This window comes from Cibotium barometz, chromosome 25 (genome assembly GCF_041138505.1).
Source record: "Cibotium barometz isolate CiBa-2024 chromosome 25, ASM4113850v1, whole genome shotgun sequence".
NCBI lineage: Eukaryota > Viridiplantae > Streptophyta > Polypodiopsida > Cyatheales > Cibotiaceae > Cibotium > Cibotium barometz.
The window spans coordinates 9,062,064-9,081,437 of record NC_141070.1 but is presented as its reverse complement, the minus strand read 5'-3'; the positions used below and the strand labels follow the sequence as shown (position 1 = coordinate 9,081,437).

Genomic DNA, 19,374 nt, shown 5'->3' with positions numbered 1-19,374 from the left:
TTTGTTATTTTATGTGCCTTTGTATATGAATGTGTAGAAGCAATCACAAGGACAATTGAATCAAAGTTGGTGCTTTCGACTATAATTCTCTCTTCAACTTGAGGTTAGTTCTTTGGATACCATCATTGTCTCTCTCAATTTTTGTGTTAAAAAGGGATGCATAGAGTGAGGACTACCTAGAGAAAGAGAGAGAGAGAGAGGGAGGGAGGGAGAGAGAGGATTGTGTACATCAGGATACTTTTTATATCTCTTTCTATCTTATGAGTGTTTTTGTTGTTGATAATCTGATTGCAAATATTAGTGTAAGTTGATATGTTAAAAATCTTTCATTTTTTGGACTTCTGTCGTTGAGATTGTTCAGAATATATAGATATAGAATATATAAATTGTAGTAGCCTTGGAGAATATATGCATTTATATTAATTGATAAACATTCTTAAAAAAGCAAAAAAACCTTTCATAAACAATTATATGTATCAATGTGTTCTTTTTTTTTGTTATGGTATACATGTAGGTTGCTAGGGTTAGGTATATGTTGGCAAAGATACATAGAGATAATTGTAGAGCTTTAAGATATTAATTTTGGATTTCAACAAATGGAGCTTCAAAATGATAACAACCGCTCCAAAGATGTAGTGGCTGTGGATGATTCTTTCAATGAAGAAGTACCTTTGTCTACACCACCTGAGTTTATGAATGTTCGTGCTGCAAAACACCTTGCTTGGTCAAGGTATCCATTTGGACAATCAAGCTCTAAACGTCTACAGACTATGGCCAAAGGGGAGATACGTTAAGAGATGAGTTGACTCATCATCTCCATCACGTCCATGATAGTAGTGGTCGCATGGAGGCAAACCAACTAGATATGTTTTCTTTCAAGGAGAACATGCATGTTCAAATCGGGGAATGTTTATGTGGATGTAATGGGCAATGTAAATAACATGTAGATTCTCTAAAAGATCAAGTGTGTACATTAGGCATGGAGGTATTGAGTCTAATAATATCTGTTAATAGACTCAATACAATTATGAAAAAGATGTGCCGTGTTTTAGAAGCCAGGGTAGTTGCTTAGAGATTTTTTGTGAGAGGGATGATGTTTTTTTTATCAAGGGTCAAATTGTGTTCCAACTTTTATATTTGGCTCTTCATCTTGGCGATATATATGAAATTTTTATTTTCTCAAATTTAATACTTCTCTCTTTTATTTTATCTTCATGCTCTAATTTTCCATCTCTCAACATGTTTCAACTTTGCCTTCCTCTCTCTCTCTCTCTCTCTCTCTCTCTCTCTCTCTCTCTCTCTCTCTCTCTATCTATCTATCTATCTATCTATCTATCTATCTATGTCATTGTCTATCTATTTGTCTATCTTTAGTATTATGTTGTTTGAAGTTAACAAAAAAAGTATTTGTTATTTTTTGTTTCGAAAGAGATTGAAGATGGCTTGGAGCTGTACATACTTGAGTTCAAACACATTCGTTGGCTTCGAATTTTGGATGCAACATGCATTCAAAAACAAAATGTTGCTAATTTTACAGATTACTTCAACATAGATGGGATTGAAACATTTAGAAGGGTTGAAAATGAGGAGCACAGTGAACCCCATGGTAGAATCCACTTGGAATCAAGAAACAAAACAATTCTCAATGCTACGGTTCTTCAAGAACCTATCAATAAACATCACAATGCTCAGACACATAGAGATTTGGTGCGAGGCCATTTCTCATTTGATTTAAATGAGCTACCTATGGAGGATGATAATTTCCAATCTATAACTTTTTGTTGTTGGTGATGTGTGAAAGATATTAGATCTGAATGTCACTCTATAACACGTGTGTTTTCTTTACCTCAAAATGTCAAGCACCCAGCACTATGGTGATATATTTTGGAGATTGTACTCTTCACTCATTTAGGAGGCCTTTCTTACAAGTGCCATTTTTGTGGTGCAATAATTTGGAAGTGTGAGGCGTCAAGAAAGCTTGGAGAATATGTGGGCAAACACTGTTGTGGAAGTGGGAAGGTCTCTTTACTACCATTGGAAAATCAACCTCTTGCATTGGTGGAGTTGTTGCGTGGTAATGATAATGCAAGTAAGGAATATATAAAGAATATACGCTCTTATAATAATGCCTTGGCATTTGTTTCACTAGGTGCTTACTTGGATAGTCAGTTCACTAGGAGAGGAGGAGTATTCAATTTTCGAATCCATGGTACCACCTATCATTGTGTTGGTTCTGTTATACCTTATAAAACCCGAGATACGGCTCCTTGATTTTCCTAGCTTTATGTGTATGATACAAAGCATGAATTAGAGAGTAGACTTCATGGGGATGCCCTCTTTAAATCATAAAATTGTTGAAAGGTTGCAAACAATGATGTATGTACATAATCCATACACTCGCACACTTCGTTCAATGAGAGAAATGTTGCTGTCAAGTCCACATGAAGTGTTCATAGACATGAACTAAGGCACACCTCGCCTCTCTCCACACTGATGCAATGTTTGCAATGTCATGCATGCTCTAGCCATGGTTCCAGTACCAAAAAAGCAATCTAGGACTGCATCCCTGCAATCAGCGAACATCCCGAGTAACCACTTACGAGAGTACAAGCTCACAATTACCATATGTACAAGTAGACGACAATGTGTAAGACATTGACTATATAATGATTTCAATACTTGAATTGTGCTTTAATTACCTTGTGAAAGGCTTGCTACACTCAATAGTATATTGGATGGGATTCCCATCTGCATTCAACTAGTATGGGGAGGTTTCCTCCTGTGCTTTCAGCTCTAAGAAGATATCCTCGCCCACCACAAAACCTAAACAAAGTGTAGCTACCTCGCCTCCCCGCCTGTCATACTTTGGAAAATTGGATGTACTCTCACTAGGGTGTGTCGGGTGCGTGAAAATAACGATTACCAAAGCAGAGACCTACTTGCACACACTAGTAAGTATGTTAGGGAGGAAAATCTTTGAGCTTCACTTTGATAAAAACCAAAGAATCCTGCACTCACCTCTTCTTGGCCATCTTCTGACATGACATACAGATATCATGGGACACGCAAGAACAAAGTCCTTTGCAATGTGAAGTTCCACGTTCCTGCCTCCTACACAACAATCCCTAGGTGCTCCGCATGTAGAGTGCACACCATAGTGCCATCAGCCTATCAAAACTCTGCAGCAGCAAGCACAAAAGCCGACTCCACAAGTACCTCCCTAAAAACATTCCATTGAGGAACCACAAAATCGCCCTTGTGGAGACACAAATCTGTAGGAAAATGAGCCCACACCAAGTGCATGCCTCCAAGGATATCGAAGGCATCCATGCTTCCCCACCTCGTTAGAGATCCCATGAGTCGTTGCAATACTGCAAGATTCCTGGAACAGCATGTAAAGGGAGTGTAAATGATATAATGACGATGAATGGAGAGAGTCCCTAGCACGCTAGAGAGATTTTACCTGTGTTTTTGCTTTCCCAAAAGCGCGAGATAGAGGTGATCAATGTTGGAGCTCAAAACTAAGTGCAAGGGGTCCACCACAACAGGATGATAGTCTTCATTTACACACCACCAAATACATGTTATGAGCGTTGATGAATAAATGATCTAATGAATGTTCAAACATGTTAAGTTCACTTACTAGATCCCAAGAGGTTTGCCTCGTCATCTTTTAAACTCTCTAACCCCTACTCTTGGGTCTCACCATGCGAAGGGGTCACATGCTCTTTGCCCTGTGCATGGGACTACCGCTCATCTTCATGCTCATCTTCCTTGGAATGGATGTCCTCAGATTTCTCATCAAAGTCATCCCCTTCCCACTCTGGCCATGACTTTTTCATTCATGCGAATTGTCAGGTTTGCAAAACAAGCAACAAAGTGGAACTCTAGGAAGGCGGGTTTGGTTGTCAACCAAGTGGTCCTCCACCCAATTTGTAGAGATGTGTTGATCAACCACTTGGCCGAGAATCTCTTTCACAGAATCCTCTTCTTCTACAATCGTGGCACTACTACTGGCCACACGATTGTCGACGGGCATTAAAGAACCAGCTCCCATAGTCAACTACAATTGTGAGGTGTTTGTTACCTCGCTTGATGTGGCCACTTTTGATATGCCCACATCTTGTGAGAGAGCGATCTCATCTTGCGATCCGGTGAACCCCTTCGATTGCAAACAAGTGCATGGAGGCATTTTGTCCTGAATATTCATCCATATTTAAGATTAGTTCTTAAATTAGTCTTTTATCATTAAAATGTGATGCGATTATTTTAAATTAGTCTTTAATTATCATTAATTTTTTATTCAAATAACATGTGATGCACTATCTCTTAAATTTTAGAAATATTATGCCATTTATATTAATCAAAACAAGTTTACCTTGAGAATTTGGATGATTGAGAACTCTTGGGCATTGAGGGCGAGTGAGGATCACTACTGCTTGAGGGCGTTTAGACCGCTACCGCTTGAGGGCCGCTTGATCTTGAAGGTGCTTGAGGACGGGCGAGAGAGAGAGAAAGGTTGAGAGGGCTTGAGAGAGCAACAGAGGGCGAGTCCGATGAGAGGGCTTGAGAGAGCGAGTGTTGAGGGCTCTTTGTGAGCTTGACAGGGCTTGATAGAGAGAGGGCGAGTGTTGAGGGATCTTTGTGAGCCCTCAACATTGGTTGTGCAATTGCTTTTAAAGCCGTTGCATAGCCATGTGGCCTGCGTGGCTAGCCACCACGCAGGCCATGTGGCCATGCGGCTAGCAGGCCAACCGCGTGCGTGGCTTTGTGGCCTTTTCCCTTGTAGCCTTTGCCGCGTGCCACACACGTGGCAAAGGCCACATGGCATGGGCCGTGTGTAATACCCTTACGCGGGCATTACACATGGCGTGGCCACGTGGACTATTTAATCCACGTGGCCTTGCCACGTGTAATGACCGAGTGCAGGCATTACACGTGTAATGACCGAGTGTGCAGGCATTACACGTGGCGATGCCATGTGAACTAAATAGTACACGTCCATGCCACATGGACTATTTAGTCCACATGGCCTTGCCACGTGTAATGCCCACACTTAGACATTACATGTGGCAAATCCATGTGGACAAAATAGTCCACATGGCTAACCACAGAGACTAAACAGTCCACGTGGCGTGGACGCTGACTGTTTAGTCCATGTGGCTAACCATGTGCTCACCACGTGGACTAGATAGTCCATGTGGCATGCCACATCCAGCCACATGTGTCACCAATGGTGACACGTGGAGCCAATTAGTAGGCACCGCGTGTGATTCACAAGGCACCCACGTGGACTGCGGCACCGTGCAGTCCACATGGGCACTACGTCAAGTGCACAGTGCACATGATGCCACGTGCACTACGCACTACACGTGTCAGCCACATGTAATGGCATGTTCCGCGTGGCCTGCATGCCACCGGTGGCATGCAGACCATGTGGCTGCACTAGAGGAGGGCCCACAAAAGCCCTCCTCCCAAGCGCCCCCTCGCCTATCGCCCTCTGCTATCGCCCTCTCCAAGCGCCCCCTCTCATATTGTCCCTCTCTCCAAGCGCCCCCTCTTCTATCACTGTAATCAAGGCCGAAACTTTCTCTATTCTCCATCAGCGTCGTGCAAACACCCACTTTTCTTCCATCAACACGTCTTTTTATTTTTTTTCTACTCGTCATGGCCATGCCATCATTAGAGGAGCTTACCATGGAGTGTATCATCTTGCAAGGATACATGATGGCGCTTGATGAGATGTACAAGAAAGACTCAAACAATCCAGACTTGTACCAAGTTAAAGAGATTTCAGGGAGTTTATTATTAGAATTAAAGCAAATAATCAAAGAAAAGGAGAATGACCTGGCATTGATAGATATGTTCGAGCTCAGAATATCAAGTGCAATTGCTTACTTGAGGACATACAGAGTCATCAACGATGAGAACAAGCAACTAATTAGGAATTCGGTTTAATCAATATGGTTACGCGTCGTAGAGTAATAATAATGCTGGCACTACTTCATAACATAATTAGGGAGTTTGGAAAAATCCCAATTCCCATTTTGCAAGATCAAAAAATGGGAGGCATGGTAAACCCTTTTAAGATTTTGTCAAAACCCCCTCATGTGACATATCATTGGAAAGCTCTTGAAGAGTAGATTCTAAATCCACATTCTCCAAAAACTTTGGAATTAGTATGCTTAAGATATGCCAAAAAAATAGATTGAAAAGAAAATTCCCAAAGTAATGGGATTTTTCTAAACTCCCTAATATGGTATTTAGGTAGTTTGAAGTGTGTTAATGAACTTTGCCCGCATTTAAAGAAGCACAGGGTGCCAAATACATCACATTTTATTGGAAGCATGCAAAAGCCACCAACCATTGGAGAGGAGTGCAACAGTGCATCTGGGAAGCTCCTTTGCTACCATTACTGCTCAATTCCAGCAATGTGTATTTCTACATGCAATTGCTACATCTACTATGTGATGCCCTCTAACGAGACGATGAGCAAATTAATGATACACATCGGCACCCATCAACATAATGTACATGCAGGCAAATCAAAGGAACTAACTGGTAGGACAATGCAAATGGTGTCTAGGGTGCTAGGGGTGGATCACAATGCTGGGGCAAGGAAGGTACAAATATGTGTGGCAAAAGAAATCGTAATGGCAGCACTAGTGCATGAAGGTGGTTCCTTACATTTCATTGGGGAAGGAACAAGAGTTCATCAACATTGCAAAGGAGATGGGACCACTAGTGGAAGATAACTGGTAGGCTAATCTTGTTTCGAAATTAGGTTTGTGTAAAAGAGTTATTTAAATCTAGATAAGTAAATTGTGATATTTGAACAATTTGATTTTTAGGTTTCGGAGATCAGTCATTGCAACTTGGCAAGGGCCTTCAAAGGAGAGCTTTGTCTTGGATGCACTTCTAAAGCTGAAGCGAGAGTGCACTTACAACTTCTCCACGGAAGCAGGTTCCCAGGTCCAGGGTCCTCATGTGAGAAGTGCTATGTTTTCAAGATGTTCACCATTGGACCCGCTTCAGGGTTGGATTTGGTGAATCGAATGCAACGGACTAGCTCTGGTGACCTGCAACATGCATGGATACAGTTCGACCACACCCAACGAACATCAGATTGGGTGACCATGGCTTGTCATGTATATGATCCAAGGTTCCAAGGTAGCAAATTACCAATGTAGAGTATTTAGGTAGTTAGAGCTAGCTAATTGTACAACCTCTTAAATGACTAGAGTTTTTACGGAGCATGCATGATCTTCTCACGATTGCGGTATGTGAAATGAAAGAGGAGGAAATGGAGGCCCAATGTCTATTCTGGGAATGCATTAATGAAGTGATGGCCAACCATGGTTGTGAGAGGGTAGATTTCTATGGTTTCATGGCAGAGGAGGCTCATGCTAACTGGAATGCAGTTCCTCGACATGTGTTCAATGGTCGAAAAACAACGTCTTAATAGATAGGGAGAGGTCTTGCCTATTTCATTAGAAGCAGACCATGTTTGCCTACACAACAAAGTATGTGTGTGTTACGTCTCAAGGAGAGCACAAAGAAATATACGAGAAGTGGCACATGGCTCCTATCAGTGAAGTTGCATATCAGTGGAGGCTCGATTGATACATCAACGATGGCATAATCGTCATGTGATGGATATGAATTTGTCAGCAATGGACTCTTGGTTGAGTTGGTGGGAGGTGCACATAGCACATTGGGGTTCAATCATGATAACGATAGAGAGAAGTAATGATGGTCCAAATACCCCAAGAACAAACCTAGCAGAAAGCAAGCATGGAAGTTGGCTAGTAGGGGAAGGATGTAGACGCAAGATTTCCCCTTATGATGCATGCACTACTGATATGGCAAATAATGCAATTTTGCAAAGCACAAAGATAGTCTCTTACATGAAGGAAGAGTACACCTCTCCTCCCCATTACTATAAATATAGAGGTAATCTTTAAAACACTTTGTTATACACCATTACCACCAAGCCTTGTTAGTAGAGTACAGCACCCTAGACCCTCCTTCATTTTGTTTATGATGGCCTCAAATGTTAGCATTAAAGTTGTTGCTGCGCATATCCAGAGGGAGGCCACCAATGTGGAGGTCAAGCAGAAGACCATAGATGGTGCACAAGCATGGAAAGGTCTCACATCCTTTCCACTTTCTAGAAAATGCTGATGTTATTTCTCAAGTTAAGGACAGTGGTGGGATTAATTGCAATTTGGCGCGAGTCCATGGTTTTATTGATGAATCATCTGAGCGTGTCTTGCTAGAGGAAGTGAGGAAGGGTACGAACACCGTTCGCTTACTTTGTGCCTACACCCCAAAGAACAACTGAGGTCCATAGTAGTAAAGATGATGGTTTTCACATTTCTGTATTTGGAAGGTGTATGTGAATGAACTTGGTTCTATTTTCAATTTGAACCAATAACCTCAATGTAGAGGATGTGATGTTGACATGTTTTTTATGTGTTCACTCCCTCCAAAATAATTATGTCATGTTGCTCTCTCCAACTTACTTTGCCCCTCTCTCTTCATGGAGGAGGGTTTAACATTTCTGTAATTGGAAGTTGTACCTGAATGAACTTGGTTTTATTTTTAGTTTGAACCAATAACCTCAATTGTAGAGGATGTTTTTCTGTGTTCACTCCCTCTGGCTCACTATCACCCTCTCCTCAAATATTTATGTCATGTTGCTCTCTCCAACTTACTTCGCACCTCTTTCTCTTTGGGGAGGCTGGGTATATTTTTGGAATCTGCTCACCTGATTCCCAAAAAGCGCTTGCTTGAAAATGCTCGCCAAAAAAAACCCCCATGTGTGCATACATGCCTGGTCATCATGGTCGTTTACGAAAGGTATTACAAAATTATTTGCAAAGGAAAAAGTTGATATTGATGCTAATATGTCGATGCTAGTGGAACCCATGTCACAGTCTCTCTCTTCTTTTAAACCCAACTTTAAGTGCTGGATTGGATGTTGATTAAAACACCACAAACAAGCCATAAGTCCACGCTAGTGACTACCCTTAATGTACATGAGAAACAATTCATATAAAAAATTTGGATGTGAATACATCCTTGTTAAAGTCTCCTTTGCACCACTTTTTACACAATGAAGGACATGACCCTTGAGGTTTTCAAAAGAAATAATGTTGGTGGAAAACAAAAAACATGATTTGTGCTCTCATGTGGCCGTCATGACTCAAAAAGAGATCCTAGCTACACTTCAAAAGAATGCTACTTGTGTAACAGTTTTGTGAACATTTAAAATCTCACTTCTTTGACCTCCCCTCTCTCCTTCTCTCATATGTCTGCTACACAAAGGTAGTGATGCTTGTCTCATAATGATGCTGAAAACTCCCTTCTTTGACCTCCTCTCTCTCTCTCTCTCTCTCTCTCTCTCTCTCTCTCTCTACTACACAAAGGTAGCGATGCTTGTCACAAGGATGCACACCTATGATCAACACTCTATTTCTCTTACTTTGCATTGAGCTACAGGTTAGCTTCTCTCTCTCTCTCTCTCTTCTAGATAATTTTTAAGAGGATGCACACCTATGGTTAGCACTCTATCTCTCTTACTTTCTCATGCTATAGGTCAAGTTCTCTCTCTCTCTCTCTCTCTCTCTCTCTCTAGATACTTTTCTAAAGCATTGAAATTTCAACTATAATTGTTGTCATCTTGCAAGTAGATGCCTAAGGTAGTGTAGTTAATGCACACACTATGGCAGTGAAGAGGAGTGCACATCTATTTAAGGTGTTAAAATGAAGCAAGTTATATTGGTCTTTCTCTATAGGCATTTGCAAGGAGTTTCCAAGAGTATAGCTAAAATTGTTGTGTTATGTCTCCTTCTTAGAGAGAATGTAAGCTGCGCATAGCAAGTAGAGAGAGAGAGAGAGAGAGAGAGAGAGAGAGAGAGAGAGAGAGAGAGAGAGAGAGAGAGAGATTCATTGTCATCTATAACTTGAGCACTATCCCCCCCTAATGCGTGACATCATGTATGCAAGCGAGATGGAGCAATGAGAGCTAGATACATGTGATCAACAAGAGGAAGTACGGGGGTATTCACCAAGTGGTTATAAATATGTAAATGGGTACATTCTTTTGGACGTCTTGTTAAAAAAGGCTCAATTTAATGACATTGGAATAAGACTCAATTTAATGACATTGGAATAAGAACAAATCTTAAGCACGCATCATCTTCAACGCTAATTAATTAACGCATTTAAAAAGGATATTTAGGGAGCATATTGGCTAATTGAGTAATACTATGGTATGTCCAAACCTACGTGATTTGAAGGGCAATACATGAACAATTCTTTTGAACCATAGGTATTGATTAATTTATTGCAATAATACATTTTAAATTAATATGATATTAGTAGGGATTTGGAAACTATATGTATGCCAAACTATTGTCATAATCAATGTAGGAACTATAGCACATGGATGAGGAGAGCGATAATGGTATATATCGTACATCTTTGAAGATCATCATGAATGCATTTAAGAGTCCCAAAAGTTGTTGGTTTAGGGACCTAGTATTTGTGTGAGAATATTCTATCTTTTAAGGGTGTTTCCTAAGGTTCGCTAAAGTATGAATGCATTTATATTTTTGGATGCTATTATCAGAAACCCTTAGGACAAGCTATCCATAATTTTAATTAATCGGGTAAAAAATTATTTATCATGGAAGCTTAGAGTTACACATGGAACTCTCTGGCTACGGAAAACATATTTTGGAGTTTTAAACCCCTTGCTCTTGTTCTAGGCTTGAGAGCCAAGACCCTTTTAAAGAAAGCGGTGAGCCAATTCAGGATACCAAGGATAGAAATGGATAAATTTTCCCCTTTTCACAAGCCAAAATAAGATTCAGATTACCTCCCAACTATATGAAAGCATGGCATACACTTTGCTCCTACATTCACAACTTGGAGACAGGTTTAATGTGCTATTAGCCTTGACTTGAATGTTAGTAAGTCCACACCTTATCAACCTCACTGCTATAATTTTGGTTAAAGGCTTCCTATTTGGGTTAGGAATCAGTAAAACAAAGACCATTCATCATTCAAACCATCATTATTCCTTACATTTTGTATTATCTCCCACTTTTAGATTGGAAAAAAACTCATGTTGCCTGGTTTGAAAGCATTACTAAAAGAGCTACATTTATGCACAAAATGTTTGATAATCATGAGATTCGGTGTACATGCTTGTGGGACATTATCCAAGGTCTTAAATTATATTTTCATGATATTTGGGACCTTGACACATGGGATACGTTTTTTTCTAATGCTCCTTATCTTGGAAGCTTTGTTGTGTTGAGCTTAAATGGAATGGAAGAACGAGATACACATGGAATTCTCTGGCTATGGAAAACATCTTTTGGAGTTTTAAATTTAAAGAGCCCCCTGCTCTTGTTCCAGGCTTGAGAGAGCCAAGACCCTTTTCAAGAAAGGGGTGAGACAAATTTAGGATACCAATGCAAAATTCCTCCCCTTTTTCCAAGCCAAAAGAAGATTCGGATTACATTTACTGTAACTTGGAGAGAGGTTTTAATGTGCAGACACAAGGATTGGATGATCACCTCTTACACAAAGGGGATCAGTGGAAGGCTCCCATAAAATCTTTCTATTCTATTATGCACACGTATATAGCCATTGTAACACTACCTGGGGGCTGCAAAACACCAAACATACTTTTCAAAATTTGTGGTCGACTACACCTATTATGCTTGAAGCATAAGGTTTTCATGTGGAGGATGACCACTGGATCTCTTCCTCTTGGCCACACAGGCTCAATGCTAGCTAGGCACATGACTAATGCTCTCTGTCTTCGATGTGGAACACACCAAGCACTTCATTTGTGCCCTAGGATATAAGCTAAATTCTAGAAGGAGATCAATGACAGCATCTACAAAGCCTTTGGGTACAAAATTAGTAAAACTCAATGGACTTGAACTTTGTTGCGCCTGCTGCAGAGGATGAGTGCGTTGCGCGCTTTCTCAGAATTTGGTTTCTAAATCTCCTATGGATTATTAGGAAATAATATTAGAGCCTTTGAAGGATTTTGTATGGATAATCTGTCATGGGCATGTCTCAGCAGCCAGAAATTCCTAGAGGTTATATCAGCTTGCCCTAATAAATCTTAGAGCATTTAACCCGATGATACTAATTCATAAAAAAACTCGGACGGTGGCTTGTTGGCGCTGCCTTGCAAAAGAAGTCACACCTAGAGAGAGACACCCGCTCCTGCATTTTAATTGCGGAACGTACCACCATGGCCGCTCATGAAGGAGAAGAAGAAGCTGCTGCTGCTGCTGTTGCCGCTGCCAAGAAGCTCAACCCCTTCCTTGTGAGAAAGCTGGCGCTGGAGAGAGAAGAGGGGAGGCGAAAGCAGGCCAAGGGACGGGGCCATGTCGTTCGGGTGGTGTGCGCTGCCCCTCTTCGCTGGCTGCTTCATCATGTGCCGCTGCCGCCAACCGCTTATGGGTGCAGCATGAGTCTTATGGGGAGAGCCAGGGCTGGCGCCAGGTCGCGGCTTGCGAGCAGGGAGGTGGTGGTGGTGGTGGGCGAGGTGGGGAAGGGCATCAGCTCGTCCTCTCCGGGCCCACACCTGCAAAGTAAGGCACAAGAATAATAAAGTACCCCACGGTCATACGCATGGAGGAGGGGGGCGTACTGTCTCACCTTCCAAGGGAGGCACACATGGCACATGCACAGTCTGACTGATGATGGTTTGCTCCCGGAGATCAGCCTCAGACACACACACACACACATGGCACCTGCACAGTCTGACTGATGATGGTTTGCTCCCGGAGATCAGCCTCAGACACATGCACAGGCTCCCTTGGAAGAAGCCTATGTGGGGCTCTGGCGTCATCTCACTCCATGACGCGACCGTGAGGGGAACCTACTAGTACCTTTATTTTTGGGTGTGGGTGTGGAGGGGGCTTGAGAATATACTTTGGTCCATCTAAGGAACGGCTTGCAACCGCTCTTTGGCCATGGAAACTACATATTCTCCTTTTGGTGTCGGGGGAACGGGGGGCCAACTGTTCATCTGGAGACTGGCTTGCAACCAGTCACCAGCATGAAAACTATGCCCACCCATCTCTCCCCACGCCTCCTCTGCCTCCACCTCCTCTCTCTCTCTCTCGCTAGCTATGGCCGGGGCCGGCACTGGCACCCCCTATGAGGTAAATTTTACCCCACCTTTCCTTTTGGGATTGGGCCTTGTACTCATCATCAATTTTGATCGGAAGAAGAAGACGGTGCAGTTTCTTAAACCCTAATCCTCTTATTTTGAGAGAGAGAGAGAGAGAGAGAGAGAGAGAGAGAGAGAGATTATCTCACGCACCAATCTGTTTGTTTAACAAGTTGTGTGTACTTATGTGTGGATCACGTGATGTTTATAAGGTTATCTTATGGTCCACACTCACAGTGTATGAAAGATATCCGTGATGCCTTTCGTGTCCAGAGTGCAAGGAGAATCAACTTACCTGCCATCCATGGCTTGCAGTATACCCTGCTAGTATTCACAGGTGTATGTCTATTATGAAAGACGTACAACCTTTCTTAATCCTTACATAAAATCATATGGGCTTTCATCTCAAATGTTATTAAACAGGGGACTGTGGTCTGGTTTGGCCAGAGATGAGCTGATCCTTAGTGCTGGCAGTGAGCCAGGCACATTGCCTGTGCTGTGTTTCTAGAAGCTCCCGTCCGCATTTCATTTCTAGAAGCTCTTGGGAAGTTGCAAGGGCAGCCCATGCAGAATGTATGTTTGCATATGTTTTAGTCATGTTATGAGGATGCTGAGGCAGCCTTATAAAGGAGGAAAACTAGACCTCCATGGTGAAGGGTATGCAGAGATTGAGAGACGATAGATTAGGTGTATATGTCAGTTGTACATATTACTTTAATGGGGGTAATCACATCAATAGAGGGTTGTGACCATATCTGTGAGTAAGTGTAAATACATATACCTCAACGTTCCCGCTCTCTTAAAGAGAGGATCTTATTCATTGAATAAGTCTAGAAGCTATCTTTGAGAGGGAATAGCATTGATCAGCCTGGATCTATTTTCGTATGAGATCAAAGGCTTGCTGTCCTGTATCTTTTCACTGGAGCTCGGAAAACAACCCTCCTCCTCTTTGACCATTGAATAAATCACCAGCTGAAGGCTGATTAATATAGGCAGTGATAAGGGAGCTCTCAATGTCTGCAAACGAAGAGAGACGTGGCTGCCATGCACATGTGACCTGCTCTTTGACACACCTTGGGTCTTTTGACTGACTCACGTACCACCACGGCATTAGGAAGCCGATTGCCTTTTTGCTTGAGTAGACCCCCCCACCTCCCCGCACCCCCCCCTGCCCCGGGCGCAAGCCTTTGTGATCAGCTTATCAATCGATCATCTGGCCCAAAGTTGACTTCTTGATGGGGTGCCCAATTGTTGGGGCTCAGAGTCCACCACCATTTGGGGGACCAACTTGCATGTCTTCATTTGGGTGGTGCTGCAAGGCCACTCACTCCATCACTGGTCTGCATATACTGTTGAGATGCTTTACGTTTGAACGAGCTTCGGTCCTCTCTGGCTGTTGTGTGTGTGCTGCCTCCCACTATCGGACTGCAAAACTTATCCATGTATGAGACTTGAATAGATTTATATGGGGCTAGATTTGCTGCTGCCAAGAAGCAGTACATGTGTACAGTGGCATTGCATGTCTTCTCGTCTTGTGCAGCAGCAGAATGGGCACATCTCTTCTTCTTCTTGCATGTCTTCTACTGCATGATCATGTTCTGCTTCAAATTGTGTGCCCTTGTCCAATTGTTATTCTCTGAAAAAAAACTGGGCAAATGGCTCATTTAAGCATAGCTAATTGTGCAGCAGCATTGGCCTTTTCCTTCTCCTAATCTATCTGATTCAGAAAATCAGCACAGCTGTTTCTTCCAAGCCATATGGCTTGGGGTCCTCAGCTTCATTTCCAAGGGCATCATCATGTACTAGGGCTTCGATGCAGGGCTCCATTCTGTTCTTCTCCATGGAAACCTCCCCTTTGGATTTTGAGATCATCAAGTTTGTCTGTACACAAGCAAAACTAAACTGACATTAAACATGAAAGAGATCCTTTCAAGGTTTTCCTTTGCTCTGCGATGTGCGTTGCGTTGAGATGAGAGATTAAATTGGGGCTCTGGATGGTCTACACGTGGCCATTGCTTGCTTTGTGTTCTTTTGCTTGCCTGCCTTCTTCTGCTATAATAATATTGTAATGGCACCACACTACACAATGTGTTTGTTGAACAAGTTGTATGTAGCTATGTGTGGATCAAGTGATGTTTATGAGGTTAATTTATGGTTCACACACAATGTACGAAAGATGTCCATGATACCCTTCGTGTCTAGCCTTTGGTTGGCTGCTCTATGAGGAGAAGGCTATCTCATAAGGGGGGGGGGGGGGGGGGGGGGCTGTGGGGGTGGGAAACAACCACACAGGTGGTCTGAAGTGCTGAATGGGGTCACCGCCTCTATCTGTGAGGAAAGGGCCAGGCCTCCAAAGTCTCAAGAAGGGTTCCTGCCGCTTCTGCATATGCGGTCAGAACCTCCCTGCAGCTTCCCCCACTGACCGCGGAGGGTGTGAATGATGTCGAGCCATATGCTCCTAATGGTCTTAGCTGGTGAAATGTGGATACTCTTGATGGCCTCGCTACATCTAGCACGCCAGATGTGCCAGGCTGCCATGCTACTGAAAATCTCCGAGCATTGGCATGAGCCTGGTCGCCAAACACCTGCTGCTGCAGGTGGGGCTGTGACTGGTACTAATGCAATATGACGGTGGAAGACCTGAAGGGCATGGCCTCCCCCATCCTCCTCGTAAGTCCCTACCACTCTAGCCTCAGTGGCCCAAGCGACAGTACCCCAAGTGATAATCCGGGTCGATGCCCTGTCCCATAGCAAAGATGCGGAGAATCCGTTGCCAAATTTACTGAGCCTTCGAGCAATCCGAAAGGCAATGTCGCTGAGACTCCTGGGGGTGGCCGCACCTCTGGCAAGTTGTTGACCGACCTTCGACCGCTAGCCAAGTACCCACTACCAGACTCCTGTGTGCCGTCAACCAAAGGAAGAGAGTGATCTTCCTCGGTCAAAAGCTGTCCCAAAGCTCTTCCAGAAATCTGAAAGGACACGTTGTGATAGGCCCTCAGACTGCCAATGTGCTGTTGTTGCCGGTGTGCCATCTATCTTTGACATCTGGATCCTGCGGTCGGGCCGCGCTGTATATGCAAAGAAAGGGGCATCCAGAGTCTCCACCCTATCTGTGGGATCACGCCACGTCCACTCTCCAGGGTTCCACTGCAACCGCGTGAGAGGTCAGCACTCCCAAATCCATAACCGCCAAAATCTCTCCTTGGTCACCTTGGCCGGTGATGGATCTATGTGCCATGCACGTGCCCGAAAACCAATCACTCTCACCCTCTGCAAGGTGCAACCCCTGAAATCCTCCAAGGGGTGCTCTAATGTCTCTAATTTGGCATGTAATCCAATAGAAAAAGTGAGTAGACAACTGTCCTCGTCTACTTCGTAGACTGCCATGAGAATATCGCGTCTGGTGAACATGTCTAGCCACATTGGGGGGGTCGGGTTTGGAATAGGAGTCAGCCACTCTGGAGGAATAGCTGAGTCAATGTCGATGTTGAGCCTGTCTCTACCCCGGATCCCTGTGAGGCCTCTCTCCTACTCCTCTTGAGGTAACTGCATGTGTGCAACCCAATCTCCAAGAGACCTGGCTGGTCCCATGCTCAAGGCGCCCCAGGATATGTGCGGTCGAGCCCCTAGCATGTGGCCACTGGGTAAATGAATAGGGGGTTCCAAATCAAAGACTGTCGAAGCTGCTGCTCTGAGGCCACTAGGCCACTGGAACAATCTGTCTGAGGGCTGGCTTGAGATGATCCCAAGCACAAAGTAGATTGGCTGCGAATCTGTCCTCAAATGTAGGACTAAAACCACAGGCTCGCATCTCTGTGAAGATCCATCTAGTACTCTGCGGCCACGGGCCTCCAAGTCTCGGCGTGCGGGCTGAAATCTGGACCAAGAGGAAATCCTTCCAAGGCTCACCATCGGGTTGGAGTCCTCTGACAATCAACTTGCCCAATAGGGCACGGCTCTATATAGCTGGATCAATGAGGCCTAGCCCCCCTTTGCTATGTGGTTGAATGATCACTCTCCATGCCACCTTGGCCCTGGCTCGCCCCATGCTCAAGGCGCCCCAGGATATGTGCGGTCGAGCCCCAAGCATGTGGCCACTGGGTAAATGGATTAGGGGGTTCCAAATCAAAAACTGTCGAAGCTATTGCTCTGAGGCCACTAGAACAATCTGTCTGAGGGTTGGCTTGAGATGATCCCAAGCACAAAGTAGACTAGCTGTGAATCTGTCCTCAAAGGCAGGACTAAAACCACGGGCTCGCATCACTGTGAAGATCCATCTAGTACTCTACGGCCACGGGCCTCCAAGTCTTGGTGTGCGGGCTGAAATCTAGACCAAAAGGAAATCCTTCCAAAGCTCACCATCGGGTTGGAGTCCTCTGACAATCAACTTGTCCAATAGGGCACGGCTCTATATAGCTGGATCAATGAGGCCTAGCCCCCCTCTGCTACGTGGTTGAATGATCACTCTCCATGCCACCTTGGCCTTGGCTCACTTCCCATCACTTCCGGCCCACAAGAAGTTCCTGATCAAACGTTGTACTTGGCCAATACAAGCCCGAGAAAAGGCCCAGCATGAGGTGATGTACCACATGGTGGCAAGCAGTACTTGGTTCGCCACCACCACTCTGCCTGCTAGGGATAGCCTCGCCGAGCTCTAGTATAGAAGCTTCTTTCGAATACTCAGAAGAAGCGGAGCAAGCTCCTGCTCGGGAGAGAGATCAATGCCAACCTGGCAGTCGAGGTATCGGACTGGAGTGCCCCTCGAGATCCACTGGAAAGCCTCAACTGGTCGCCAAGTTGGGGTGGGTGGTTAAGCCTACCCAAAAACCACACGACTTGTGCCAGTTGATCAGTGCTCCTGATGCACGACAGAAAATTTCTATCGCCTCTGCGAATCTCTAGAGATTCCCAACATCTCTAGCAAGGTAGGTTGCTGTGTCATCTGCAAACTCTGAGTCCAGCAGCTCCTCTTGTGTGCGGAGGGGAAGGCGCAATCCTTGAAGTCCGGTCTCCCGTGTCATGTGCATGATCAATGCCATGGACAATCTTCATACGCTGATCCAGAAGAGGCAGCTAGATAAAGACTATGAACCAGATAGGATCAGAGAGTGGAGCACAGGTGCTTTGGGCAGTGTGGGGCAAGGCTTGGGGAAAACAAGAAGAGGATGCTGTCGGCTACCTGGAAAGGGGGTACTGTTGGTTGGACACAGGCTCTGTCGGCTGCCTGGAAAGGGGGTACTGTTGGTTGGACACAGGCTCTGTCGGCTGTACCAGAGAGCATGGCGGCGGAAATGCATCAGGATATGGCAAAGGGACTACAAGCGCATCAAAACATGATTTATTTGTCCAATCAACTGGCCGACCAGCAGTCGGCCAGTTCTCCATAAAGTCAAAAGAACTATAAATAGCACAAGAGGCTCCTTGAAAGATTCATTCAATCCCCTAGGGATTGGGTCAGTAGGAGTCCCATAGGGGGACAGAATTTTGGGTGTTATCACCTTTTCTTCAAGGCAGCCTAGGGCTGCAGACAAGTACCTTTTTGTACTATAGTAATATACTGAATTTCCAGCATCTCTCTCTCTGTATATCTGCGTTTTGCATCAGATGGTTTCTAGGAGTGTTTAGGGTTGAAAGAAGACTCCCAGAGTGGAGAGAAAACTATTAATGGCCTCGGCGACAAATACAAAGAGGTACAGTGCTAGAGGACAGCCCTGTCGAACCGAGCGGGAGAGGGGGAATATGTCGCCTTGGGCTCCCTGAATGAGAACCTGGCTGTGAGATGCTGAATAAAGTCTTGAGACTCCGTGAATCCACTCCATGGGGAAGCCCATCTGGCTCATAGTGCCCTCTAGAAAGCTCCAATCCACCCTATCATAAGCTTTCTTAAAGTCAAGAAGTAGCACAATGAGGTCCTGCTGTCGTATCTTGGCCGAAGCTGTCACCTCCCAAAAGGTAAAGATGTTGTCTAGAATACTCAGATCCTGAACAAAACCAGTCTGAGTGTCATGGATCAAGTCTGGTGGGGAAGGCTGAAGTCACCTGCTGATGGCCTTGGCCAAAATCTGTAGGCCGTCCCTAGAAGGGTGATGGGTCTCCACTGCTGGATCTCCAATCTATCACCACCCTTCTAGGCGGCGGGGGAGGAGGTAGGGGAGGAGGTGAGG

The 19,374-nt window shown here is 44.4% G+C and overlaps 1 protein-coding gene and 1 pseudogene across 1 annotated transcript in view; both read left to right on the top strand.

Annotated features, from left to right (window-relative positions):
- The first annotated feature begins 6,669 nt into the window (after positions 1–6,669).
- LOC147624219 (uncharacterized) lies at positions 6,670–7,462 on the top strand (annotated as a pseudogene).
- A 4,596-nt stretch (positions 7,463–12,058) lies between these two features.
- The window catches only part of LOC147624218 (uncharacterized), a 45,630-nt gene continuing 38,314 nt past the window's right edge, over positions 12,059–19,374 (top strand). The window contains exon 1 of the transcript XR_015269067.1: positions 12,059–13,202. The gene's annotated coding sequence lies outside the window, so the exon portion shown is untranslated. The remainder of the gene's footprint in view (positions 13,203–19,374) is intronic.